Source organism: Sinohyriopsis cumingii, chromosome 5 (assembly GCF_028554795.1).
Source record: "Sinohyriopsis cumingii isolate HCF-2022 chromosome 5, ASM2855479v2, whole genome shotgun sequence".
Lineage (NCBI taxonomy): Eukaryota > Metazoa > Mollusca > Bivalvia > Unionida > Unionidae > Sinohyriopsis > Sinohyriopsis cumingii.
In genome coordinates, this window is record NC_142965.1 from 39,881,196 (window position 1) to 39,894,888 (window position 13,693).

Below are 13,693 nucleotides of genomic sequence, written 5' to 3' on the forward strand. Positions count from 1 at the left end.
TCTCAACATCAATATTTATTCAAATACGTTTTAAAACACGAACTGTTGATATGTTCCTTTATTTATTTACACCGAGCCCCTCTATGTATCAACATTTGGAAAAAAGAACAACATTCCTGGATGCTAAAACTGAAAGAATTTACTTGGAAGTGTCTTTTCGGATATTAAATTGTATTTTTATTTATTGATGTTTTTGTTATTGATGGATTGTTTGTCAGGTTCCTGTTGTCATATTGATTCATGTGTGGAAAATCAGTAAAAATGATGTTTAGCTTCTACGCCATTTCGATATGTATTGCAGGTCGAATCAATTAGATAGTATACACTTGCAAAAATTGCCATGGTGTGATGAAGGAGCGATATTTCTTAACTTAATATATTTATTAATAGGTCTGTGTTTTGTAACGGTCTAACTCACAAAGGACTTACACGGCCAGAGTACACGACATATGTATGTATGTATGTATGTATGTATGTATGTATGTATGTATGTATGTATTTCAGATTACACTGTGGCAATAACGATAAATGCACATCAGTTGAGGACAATGAAAATAAATCATTGTTATGATAACTAAATGTTGTAATGAAATCGATAAAGCGTGTCTTATATGCTTCGTTTGATTTCAAATTACTGTCTGTTTCGCCTATTGGCCTATATAGCAAATTATAGCTAATTAAATCAATCACGTGATTTTTTTTTCTTTTTTTCTTTTTTTTCTTAAGCTACTCTGGTCATGTATACATGATAGTGTAGTTCTCCAAGCCTTTAGTAAAATTTTACCCAATTTCGGCGAACATTGATGGTAGCTCATGTTGTTAGTGGTTCACAAATGGATTTTACCTATGGACTCTTCACCACTAGGTAAGTAGTGCGCAAAGCATAACAAATATACACGTTGGAGACGTTGTTTAACGGTTCACGTATGGATTTTCTTGTCGATTGTACGCTGTTAAGGCACGTAGTGCGCATTACACATATTATTTATTTGCGGAGGTCACTGGATTGTCCAAATCATAGTGTATCGACTCTCTGTTGTTGTTGTGTTGTTGTTGTGATTTGGATTTTCAACGTAGCTTTAACAATGTTTCAGTCATATCGCTACGATGTCTGCAGTGTGGCAGTTTATAGTGATGTCTAGCACAGGAGCATCTGGCCGCAGACATGTAGCATCATGTCCCACCCAGTCACATTATCCTGACACCAGGCCGACCAGTCCAAACACTAACCACTTAACGCCGAACGCCAAGCGAGGCAGCTGTTAGTATCATTTTTATAAGTCTTTGGTATGACTCGGCCGGGGATCGAACCCACGACCTCCCGCATCCGAGGTGGACGCTATAGCCACTAGGCCACCAGAGCGGTCGACTCTACGTATTCTGATGATATATATTTGGAAGACATAACTGAGGAATAAAATATGAGAATAACAACGTCATTAGCTGAGATATTTTCATGTTGAATCGCTCCAAGAGGGACGCAAGTGTTAAAAGAATCAAGAATGATTCTACTCTGAGTTTATTTCTTAAACAGAGATTACATAAAGTTGATCAAATTCAGAAATTAAACATGGTCTGAAACATAACAAAGAATAAAATTACCAAAACAGAGAAATGATGAATTAACTAACGCATTGAAAAAATGGAACATCAAATTTAGTAACAAATTGTAAAATGTCTACAGAATAAAGAACAATTATATCCTTTACATAAGTAAAACACTGGCATTCTTCAATAACTTGCTTGATGCTATTAATGATTTGAAAAATGCAAGTACACACGTTATATATTGCTAAATGTTTACTATGTTGTTGTTTGGGTTTGAAGCCATTTTTTAGCGCATGATATATGAGTGTCGGTATAACTGGTCTAGGTCCACCCCGGAGCGCTACAGTCCATTTGTCAACTCGGGGCCCAGATGAGCATATTCACTCGGCCACCCAGGGCCCCAGTGAGCATACACACACACACACACACACACCTGCTGCCTGAATGTTCAGTACAATTACCATTTAATGACTTATCTCATTTGATAAGAAAGAGACGGATTTATACAATTGTATTTTGCCTTAGCCATTCCTAATATTACCTTTCTCAGTTTTTGCTATTTGCGTTCATCAATGCATTTCTTGTCACAGATATATATATGTATATATATATATATATATATATATATATATATATATATATACACACACACACATACTCAACTGACAACGAACAGTGCAGAAATAGTTTCTAACTAGCATACGCGCTTTCGACTTTAAATGAGTCTTTTTCAAAGGCAAATACAACAAAAGACAGGACTATATCTGCAGAAATAAAAACTTGAAAGTTTTGATGTTCAACTTGTTGGCTTCGACTTGATGCTGATGCTGAAAAATATTTTATATTGACCTAGAAATCGATGAGCCATTTCGCCATCTGTATTTCTTTTGTGTGTTTTTGTTTGTTTTTCCAATGTAAACCGTAAATTATATCGAATATATTTAATAGTTTTAGTAGTAATTTTAGGTTATTGGGTGACTAATAAGAAAATTGAAAAAAGTATTTAAATGAAAATGTGCCGGTTGCAAAAGGATGATAGTTTTATTTGTTCGTGGCTGTTAATTTCTAGTCTTCTTAGTTCAAGCCGCTTGGTTTCAACGTTCTAAGGCGGCGAATACAGGAAAGAAAATGAATCTTACTGGTTGTCTTAAAGTAATTCTTAATTCTTAAGAGATTAATACAGAATTCTACTCTTTCATCTCCTTTTGTAGGCTATCACACATAGTGCTGAATACGAAGCAACATCAAATGATCTTTATTCCAATTATTATAAGCGGTTTATCCAGATGATTTAATTATATCGTATGTCCGCAAAAGTGCCTTCTCATTCTATGACATAAACATCCTTCGGTTGCACCTACATGCTGCATTTTGCAAACCAATGCATTACATGGATCAAATTTTGTATGTCAAACGTACTATATTGGTTAATTTTGAAGTTCGTTTATGTTTTCAAGAGTTGAATTATGTCACAGTTGATTAGATAATGACATAATTGATAACTATTCATTTCATATTTAAAATAATATGTATTGTTGATACTTTGTTATTTATTTTATTTATTTAACCCTTGCATTTATGGCTGTTGGATTTAAGTGCACGAAAAGCGTCAAGAACGTTTTATTGCAAATTCTGATTGTGATAAGCCTTTGGAAGCAAGATATAATGCATTAACCCAAAATTTAGGATCTATGACATTAACATATTGAGGTTTTAGATATTCTTTTTTATAACCATGTGCAGCTATTTTGACTAATTCGATCCGGTCAGTAAAAGGTTCACGAGCTTCTCTAGTGAAAAAATATTTTACAGGGTATGTTTCGATTTGTCCCTTTTGCAGCAGAGGCGGAGCCGGAGCCGAGGCCGGAGTTGAAGGTAAAGCCGGAGCTGGAGATGGATCATCTACGTCTACTTGTGGTACTGTTATTGTTTCTGGTTTCTTTTTGGGTCTTCCTCGTCGTTTTTTTTTTTCTTGTTGCAGAGGCGGAGGAAGTGAAAGGGAGGGTTCTCCCTGATGTTTTTTTCTTTGTTGTTTTTTTTTTTATCCCTCTCTTTTTGTTTTTGTTCTCGTATTATTTTTTGCTGTTCCTGTTTTTCCTCCAGTTGCTGTTGTCGTTGTGTTTTTAAATAGTCTGCTCTCGCCTGCAGATATAGTGGATAATGAACATCTTTATCGTCTATGGTATCAATATTTTTATTTATTCTATACAACCGATTATTCCATGCCCTACGGATTATATTTTGTTTAGAATATTCAGGTCTTAAAAGTTCCTCTCTGCGACGATAACTATCGGCAGCAAATTTACCGAATGCGGCCATATCAGGATAATATGTCATGTCATATTTTCTAATATCTTCTATAGCCGCTTCAGTAAATCTTCCTCCGAGATCTATATTTCTCGTATAAGGTTTTTTTCCAGAGGTTTGTTTTTTTAATACTTGAATAAGACTTTCTCCTTCCTCTGGCACCTAATAGCAGTCAAAACTTTTTCAGTAATTGCAGTGACAGGTTTAAATAACTCTTTTGCTTCAGTTGCGTACTCAGCTTGTGCTTCCTGTTGTGATTGCACATCCTTTTTTAACTTTTCCTTTACAGGAATATATTTTTTAAGTGCTTCTTCTCGCTCTCTAGCTAGTCTAGCTGTGTAAGATTCTGAGTGTACCATTATTTGGTATAGTAATTTTTAATTTGCGAAAACAGACGCGCGAATGTTTTTGTTTTTTTTGTCGCACATCGGTTTTCGAAAAGGGACGCAGGAAGCAGCAGGGAGGGCAACGACAACAAAGGGCAGCAACGACGGCGACAATTGCGTTTACACACAAGCGGCGTCGCGGTTTTATAAAGGGCTTATTTCGGCATTTGGAACCTTCTAAAAGTTGTAGGATTCGCCCTCCTTGCTGCTAATGCTCCTCATCGTACTAAACGGAGTTAGTCTCAACATCAATATTTATTCAAATACGTTTTAAAACACGAACTGTTGATATGTTCCTTTATTTATTTACACCGAGCCCCTCTATGTATCAACATTTGGAAAAAAGAACAACATTCCTGGATGCTAAAACTGAAAGAATTTACTTGGAAGTGTATTTTCGGATATTAAATTGTGTTTTTGTTTATTGATGTTTTTGTTATTGATGGATTGTTTGTCAGGTTCCTGTTGTCATATTGATTCATGTGTGGAAAATCAGTAAAAATGATGTTTAGCTTCTACGCCATTTCGATATGTATTGCAGGTCGAATCAATTAGATAGTATACACTTGCAAAAATTGCCATGGTGTGATGAAGGAGCGATATTTCTTAACTTAATATATTTATTAATAGGTCTGTGTTTTGTAACGGTCTAACTCACAAAGGACTTACACGGCCAGAGTACACGACATATGTATGTATGTATGTATGTATGTATGTATGTATGTATGTATGTATGTATGTATGTATTTCAGATTACACTGTGGCAATAACGATAAATGCACATCAGTTGAGGACAATGAAAATAAATCATTGTTATGATAACTAAATGTTGTAATGAAATCGATAAAGCGTGTCTTATATGCTTCGTTTGATTTCAAATTACTGTCTGTTTCGCCTATTGGCCTATATAGCAAATTATAGCTAATTAAATCAATCACGTGATTTTTTTTTCTTTTTTTCTTTTTTTTCTTAAGCTACTCTGGTCATGTATACATGATAGTGTAGTTCTCCAAGCCTTTAGTAAAATTTTACCCAATTTCGGCGAACATTGATGGTAGCTCATGTTGTTAGTGGTTCACAAATGGATTTTACCTATGGACTCTTCACCACTAGGTAAGTAGTGCGCAAAGCATAACAAATATACACGTTGGAGACGTTGTTTAACGGTTCACGTATGGATTTTCTTGTCGATTGTACGCTGTTAAGGCACGTAGTGCGCATTACACATATTATTTATTTGCGGAGGTCACTGGATTGTCCAAATCATAGTGTATCGACTCTCTGTTGTTGTTGTGTTGTTGTTGTGATTTGGATTTTCAACGTAGCTTTAACAATGTTTCAGTCATATCGCTACGATGTCTGCAGTGTGGCAGTTTATAGTGATGTCTAGCACAGGAGCATCTGGCCGCAGACATGTAGCATCATGTCCCACCCAGTCACATTATCCTGACACCAGGCCGACCAGTCCAAACACTAACCACTTAACGCCGAACGCCAAGCGAGGCAGCTGTTAGTATCATTTTTATAAGTCTTTGGTATGACTCGGCCGGGGATCGAACCCACGACCTCCCGCATCCGAGGTGGACGCTATAGCCACTAGGCCACCAGAGCGGTCGACTCTACGTATTCTGATGATATATATTTGGAAGACATAACTGAGGAATAAAATATGAGAATAACAACGTCATTAGCTGAGATATTTTCATGTTGAATCACTCCAGGAGGGACGCAAGTGTTAAAAGAATCAAGAATGATTCTACTCTGAGTTTATTTCTTAAACAGAGATTACATAAAGTTGATCAAATTCAGAAATTAAACATGGTCTGAAACATAACAAAGAATAAAATTACCAAAACAGAGAAATGATGAATTAACTAACGCATTGAAAAAATGGAACATCAAATTTAGTAACAAATTGTAAAATGTCTACAGAATAAAGAACAATTATATCCTTTACATAAGTAAAACACTGGCATTCTTCAATAACTTGCTTGATGCTATTAATGATTTGAAAAATGCAAGTACACACGTTATATATTGCTAAATGTTTACTATGTTGTTGTTTGGGTTTGAAGCCATTTTTTAGCGCATGATATATGAGTGTCGGTATAACTGGTCTAGGTCCACCCCGGAGCGCTACAGTCCATTTGTCAACTCGGGGCCCAGATGAGCATATTCACTCGGCCACCCAGGGCCCCAGTGAGCATACACACACACACACACACACACCTGCTGCCTGAATGTTCAGTACAATTACCATTTAATGACTTATCTCATTTGATAAGAAAGAGACGGATTTATACAATTGTATTTTGCCTTAGCCATTCCTAATATTACCTTTCTCAGTTTTTGCTATTTGCGTTCATCAATGCATTTCTTGTCACAGATATATATATGTATATATATATATATATATATATATATATATATATATATATATATATATATATATATATATACACACACACACATACTCAACTGACAACGAACAGTGCAGAAATAGTTTCTAACTAGCATACGCGCTTTCGACTTTAAATGAGTCTTTTTCAAAGGCAAATACAACAAAAGACAGGACTATATCTGCAGAAATAAAAACTTGAAAGTTTTGATGTTCAACTTGTTGGCTTCGACTTGATGCTGATGCTGAAAAATATTTTATATTGACCTAGAAATCGATGAGCCATTTCGCCATCTGTATTTCTTTTGTGTGTTTTTGTTTGTTTTTCCAATGTAAACCGTAAATTATATCGAATATATTTAATAGTTTTAGTAGTAATTTTAGGTTATTGGGTGACTAATAAGAAAATTGAAAAAAGTATTTAAATGAAAATGTGCCGGTTGCAAAAGGATGATAGTTTTATTTGTTCGTGGCTGTTAATTTCTAGTCTTCTTAGTTCAAGCCGCTTGGTTTCAACGTTCTAAGGCGGCGAATACAGGAAAGAAAATGAATCTTACTGGTTGTCTTAAAGTAATTCTTAATTCTTAAGAGATTAATACAGAATTCTACTCTTTCATCTCCTTTTGTAGGCTATCACACATAGTGCTGAATACGAAGCAACATCAAATGATCTTTATTCCAATTATTATAAGCGGTTTATCCAGATGATTTAATTATATCGTATGTCCGCAAAAGTGCCTTCTCATTCTATGACATAAACATCCTTCGGTTGCACCTACATGCTGCATTTTGCAAACCAATGCATTACATGGATCAAATTTTGTATGTCAAACGTACTATATTGGTTAATTTTGAAGTTCGTTTATGTTTTCAAGAGTTGAATTATGTCACAGTTGATTAGATAATGACATAATTGATAACTATTCATTTCATATTTAAAATAATATGTATTGTTGATACTTTGTTATTTATTTTATTTATTTAACCCTTGCATTTATGGCTGTTGGATTTAAGTGCACGAAAAGCGTCAAGAACGTTTTATTGCAAATTCTGATTGTGATAAGCCTTTGGAAGCAAGATATAATGCATTAACCCAAAATTTAGGATCTATGACATTAACATATTGAGGTTTTAGATATTCTTTTTTATAACCATGTGCAGCTATTTTGACTAATTCGATCCGGTCAGTAAAAGGTTCACGAGCTTCTCTAGTGAAAAAATATTTTACAGGGTATGTTTCGATTTGTCCCTTTTGCAGCAGAGGCGGAGCCGGAGCCGAGGCCGGAGTTGAAGGTAAAGCCGGAGCTGGAGATGGATCATCTACGTCTACTTGTGGTACTGTTATTGTTTCTGGTTTCTTTTTGGGTCTTCCTCGTCGTTTTTTTTTTTTCTTCTTGTTGCAGATACGGAGGAAGTGAAAGGGAGGGTTCTCCCTGATGTTTTTTTCTTTGTTGTTTTTTTTTTTATCCCTCTCTTTTTGTTTTTGTTCTCGTATTATTTTTTGCTGTTCCTGTTTTTCCTCCAGTTGCTGTTGTCGTTGTGTTTTTAAATAGTCTGCTCTCGCCTGCAGATATAGTGGATAATGAACATCTTTATCGTCTATGGTATCAATATTTTTATTTATTCTATACAACCGATTATTCCATGCCCTACGGATTATATTTTGTTTAGAATATTCAGGTCTTAAAAGTTCCTCTCTGCGACGATAACTATCGGCAGCAAATTTACCGAATGCGGCCATATCAGGATAATATGTCATGTCATATTTTCTAATATCTTCTATAGCCGCTTCAGTAAATCTTCCTCCGAGATCTATATTTCTCGTATAAGGTTTTTTTCCAGAGGTTTGTTTTTTTAATACTTGAATAAGACTTTCTCCTTCCTCTGGCACCTAATAGCAGTCAAAACTTTTTCAGTAATTGCAGTGACAGGTTTAAATAACTCTTTTGCTTCAGTTGCGTACTCAGCTTGTGCTTCCTGTTGTGATTGCACATCCTTTTTTAACTTTTCCTTTACAGGAATATATTTTTTAAGTGCTTCTTCTCGCTCTCTAGCTAGTCTAGCTGTGTAAGATTCTGAGTGTACCATTATTTGGTATAGTAATTTTTAATTTGCGAAAACAGACGCGCGAATGTTTTTGTTTTTTTTGTCGAACATCGGTTTTCGAAAAGGGACGCAGGAAGCAGCAGGGAGGGCAACGACAACAAAGGGCAGCAACGACGGCGACAATTGCGTTTACACACAAGCGGCGTCGCGGTTTTATAAAGGGCTTATTTCGGCATTTGGAACCTTCTAAAAGTTGTAGGATTCGCCCTCCTTGCTGCTAATGCTCCTCATCGTACTAAACGGAGTTAGTCTCAACATCAATATTTATTCAAATACGTTTTAAAACACGAACTGTTGATATGTTCCTTTATTTATTTACACCGAGCCCCTCTATGTATCAACATTTGGAAAAAAGAACAACATTCCTGGATGCTAAAACTGAAAGAATTTACTTGGAAGTGTATTTTCGGATATTAAATTGTGTTTTTGTTTATTGATGTTTTTGTTATTGATGGATTGTTTGTCAGGTTCCTGTTGTCATATTGATTCATGTGTGGAAAATCAGTAAAAATGATGTTTAGCTTCTACGCCATTTCGATATGTATTGCAGGTCGAATCAATTAGATAGTATACACTTGCAAAAATTGCCATGGTGTGATGAAGGAGCGATATTTCTTAACTTAATATATTTATTAATAGGTCTGTGTTTTGTAACGGTCTAACTCACAAAGGACTTACACGGCCAGAGTACACGACATATGTATGTATGTATGTATGTATGTATGTATGTATGTATGTATTTCAGATTACACTGTGGCAATAACGATAAATGCACATCAGTTGAGGACAATGAAAATAAATCATTGTTATGATAACTAAATGTTGTAATGAAATCGATAAAGCGTGTCTTATATGCTTCGTTTGATTTCAAATTACTGTCTGTTTCGCCTATTGGCCTATATAGCAAATTATAGCTAATTAAATCAATCACGTGATTTTTTTTTCTTTTTTTCTTTTTTTTCTTAAGCTACTCTGGTCATGTATACATGATAGTGTAGTTCTCCAAGCCTTTAGTAAAATTTTACCCAATTTCGGCGAACATTGATGGTAGCTCATGTTGTTAGTGGTTCACAAATGGATTTTACCTATGGACTCTTCACCACTAGGTAAGTAGTGCGCAAAGCATAACAAATATACACGTTGGAGACGTTGTTTAACGGTTCACGTATGGATTTTCTTGTCGATTGTACGCTGTTAAGGCACGTAGTGCGCATTACACATATTATTTATTTGCGGAGGTCACTGGATTGTCCAAATCATAGTGTATCGACTCTCTGTTGTTGTTGTGTTGTTGTTGTGATTTGGATTTTCAACGTAGCTTTAACAATGTTTCAGTCATATCGCTACGATGTCTGCAGTGTGGCAGTTTATAGTGATGTCTAGCACAGGAGCATCTGGCCGCAGACATGTAGCATCATGTCCCACCCAGTCACATTATCCTGACACCAGGCCGACCAGTCCAAACACTAACCACTTAACGCCGAACGCCAAGCGAGGCAGCTGTTAGTATCATTTTTATAAGTCTTTGGTATGACTCGGCCGGGGATCGAACCCACGACCTCCCGCATCCGAGGTGGACGCTATAGCCACTAGGCCACCAGAGCGGTCGACTCTACGTATTCTGATGATATATATTTGGAAGACATAACTGAGGAATAAAATATGAGAATAACAACGTCATTAGCTGAGATATTTTCATGTTGAATCACTCCAGGAGGGACGCAAGTGTTAAAAGAATCAAGAATGATTCTACTCTGAGTTTATTTCTTAAACAGAGATTACATAAAGTTGATCAAATTCAGAAATTAAACATGGTCTGAAACATAACAAAGAATAAAATTACCAAAACAGAGAAATGATGAATTAACTAACGCATTGAAAAAATGGAACATCAAATTTAGTAACAAATTGTAAAATGTCTACAGAATAAAGAACAATTATATCCTTTACATAAGTAAAACACTGGCATTCTTCAATAACTTGCTTGATGCTATTAATGATTTGAAAAATGCAAGTACACACGTTATATATTGCTAAATGTTTACTATGTTGTTGTTTGGGTTTGAAGCCATTTTTTAGCGCATGATATATGAGTGTCGGTATAACTGGTCTAGGTCCACCCCGGAGCGCTACAGTCCATTTGTCAACTCGGGGCCCAGATGAGCATATTCACTCGGCCACCCAGGGCCCCAGTGAGCATACACACACACACACACACACACCTGCTGCCTGAATGTTCAGTACAATTACCATTTAATGACTTATCTCATTTGATAAGAAAGAGACGGATTTATACAATTGTATTTTGCCTTAGCCATTCCTAATATTACCTTTCTCAGTTTTTGCTATTTGCGTTCATCAATGCATTTCTTGTCACAGATATATATATGTATATATATATATATATATATATATATATATATATATATATATATATATATATATATATACACACACACACATACTCAACTGACAACGAACAGTGCAGAAATAGTTTCTAACTAGCATACGCGCTTTCGACTTTAAATGAGTCTTTTTCAAAGGCAAATACAACAAAAGACAGGACTATATCTGCAGAAATAAAAACTTGAAAGTTTTGATGTTCAACTTGTTGGCTTCGACTTGATGCTGATGCTGAAAAATATTTTATATTGACCTAGAAATCGATGAGCCATTTCGCCATCTGTATTTCTTTTGTGTGTTTTTGTTTGTTTTTCCAATGTAAACCGTAAATTATATCGAATATATTTAATAGTTTTAGTAGTAATTTTAGGTTATTGGGTGACTAATAAGAAAATTGAAAAAAGTATTTAAATGAAAATGTGCCGGTTGCAAAAGGATGATAGTTTTATTTGTTCGTGGCTGTTAATTTCTAGTCTTCTTAGTTCAAGCCGCTTGGTTTCAACGTTCTAAGGCGGCGAATACAGGAAAGAAAATGAATCTTACTGGTTGTCTTAAAGTAATTCTTAATTCTTAAGAGATTAATACAGAATTCTACTCTTTCATCTCCTTTTGTAGGCTATCACACATAGTGCTGAATACGAAGCAACATCAAATGATCTTTATTCCAATTATTATAAGCGGTTTATCCAGATGATTTAATTATATCGTATGTCCGCAAAAGTGCCTTCTCATTCTATGACATAAACATCCTTCGGTTGCACCTACATGCTGCATTTTGCAAACCAATGCATTACATGGATCAAATTTTGTATGTCAAACGTACTATATTGGTTAATTTTGAAGTTCGTTTATGTTTTCAAGAGTTGAATTATGTCACAGTTGATTAGATAATGACATAATTGATAACTATTCATTTCATATTTAAAATAATATGTATTGTTGATACTTTGTTATTTATTTTATTTATTTAACCCTTGCATTTATGGCTGTTGGATTTAAGTGCACGAAAAGCGTCAAGAACGTTTTATTGCAAATTCTGATTGTGATAAGCCTTTGGAAGCAAGATATAATGCATTAACCCAAAATTTAGGATCTATGACATTAACATATTGAGGTTTTAGATATTCTTTTTTATAACCATGTGCAGCTATTTTGACTAATTCGATCCGGTCAGTAAAAGGTTCACGAGCTTCTCTAGTGAAAAAATATTTTACAGGGTATGTTTCGATTTGTCCCTTTTGCAGCAGAGGCGGAGCCGGAGCCGAGGCCGGAGTTGAAGGTAAAGCCGGAGCTGGAGATGGATCATCTACGTCTACTTGTGGTACTGTTATTGTTTCTGGTTTCTTTTTGGGTCTTCCTCGTCGTTTTTTTTTTTTCTTCTTGTTGCAGATACGGAGGAAGTGAAAGGGAGGGTTCTCCCTGATGTTTTTTTCTTTGTTGTTTTTTTTTTTATCCCTCTCTTTTTGTTTTTGTTCTCGTATTATTTTTTGCTGTTCCTGTTTTTCCTCCAGTTGCTGTTGTCGTTGTGTTTTTAAATAGTCTGCTCTCGCCTGCAGATATAGTGGATAATGAACATCTTTATCGTCTATGGTATCAATATTTTTATTTATTCTATACAACCGATTATTCCATGCCCTACGGATTATATTTTGTTTAGAATATTCAGGTCTTAAAAGTTCCTCTCTGCGACGATAACTATCGGCAGCAAATTTACCGAATGCGGCCATATCAGGATAATATGTCATGTCATATTTTCTAATATCTTCTATAGCCGCTTCAGTAAATCTTCCTCCGAGATCTATATTTCTCGTATAAGGTTTTTTTCCAGAGGTTTGTTTTTTTAATACTTGAATAAGACTTTCTCCTTCCTCTGGCACCTAATAGCAGTCAAAACTTTTTCAGTAATTGCAGTGACAGGTTTAAATAACTCTTTTGCTTCAGTTGCGTACTCAGCTTGTGCTTCCTGTTGTGATTGCACATCCTTTTTTAACTTTTCCTTTACAGGAATATATTTTTTAAGTGCTTCTTCTCGCTCTCTAGCTAGTCTAGCTGTGTAAGATTCTGAGTGTACCATTATTTGGTATAGTAATTTTTAATTTGCGAAAACAGACGCGCGAATGTTTTTGTTTTTTTTGTCGAACATCGGTTTTCGAAAAGGGACGCAGGAAGCAGCAGGGAGGGCAACGACAACAAAGGGCAGCAACGACGGCGACAATTGCGTTTACACACAAGCGGCGTCGCGGTTTTATAAAGGGCTTATTTCGGCATTTGGAACCTTCTAAAAGTTGTAGGATTCGCCCTCCTTGCTGCTAATGCTCCTCATCGTACTAAACGGAGTTAGTCTCAACATCAATATTTATTCAAATACGTTTTAAAACACGAACTGTTGATATGTTCCTTTATTTATTTACACCGAGCCCCTCTATGTATCAACATTTGGAAAAAAGAACAACATTCCTGGATGCTAAAACTGAAAGAATTTACTTGGAAGTGTATTTTCGGATATTAAATTGTGTTTTTGTTTATTGATGTTTTTGTTATTGAT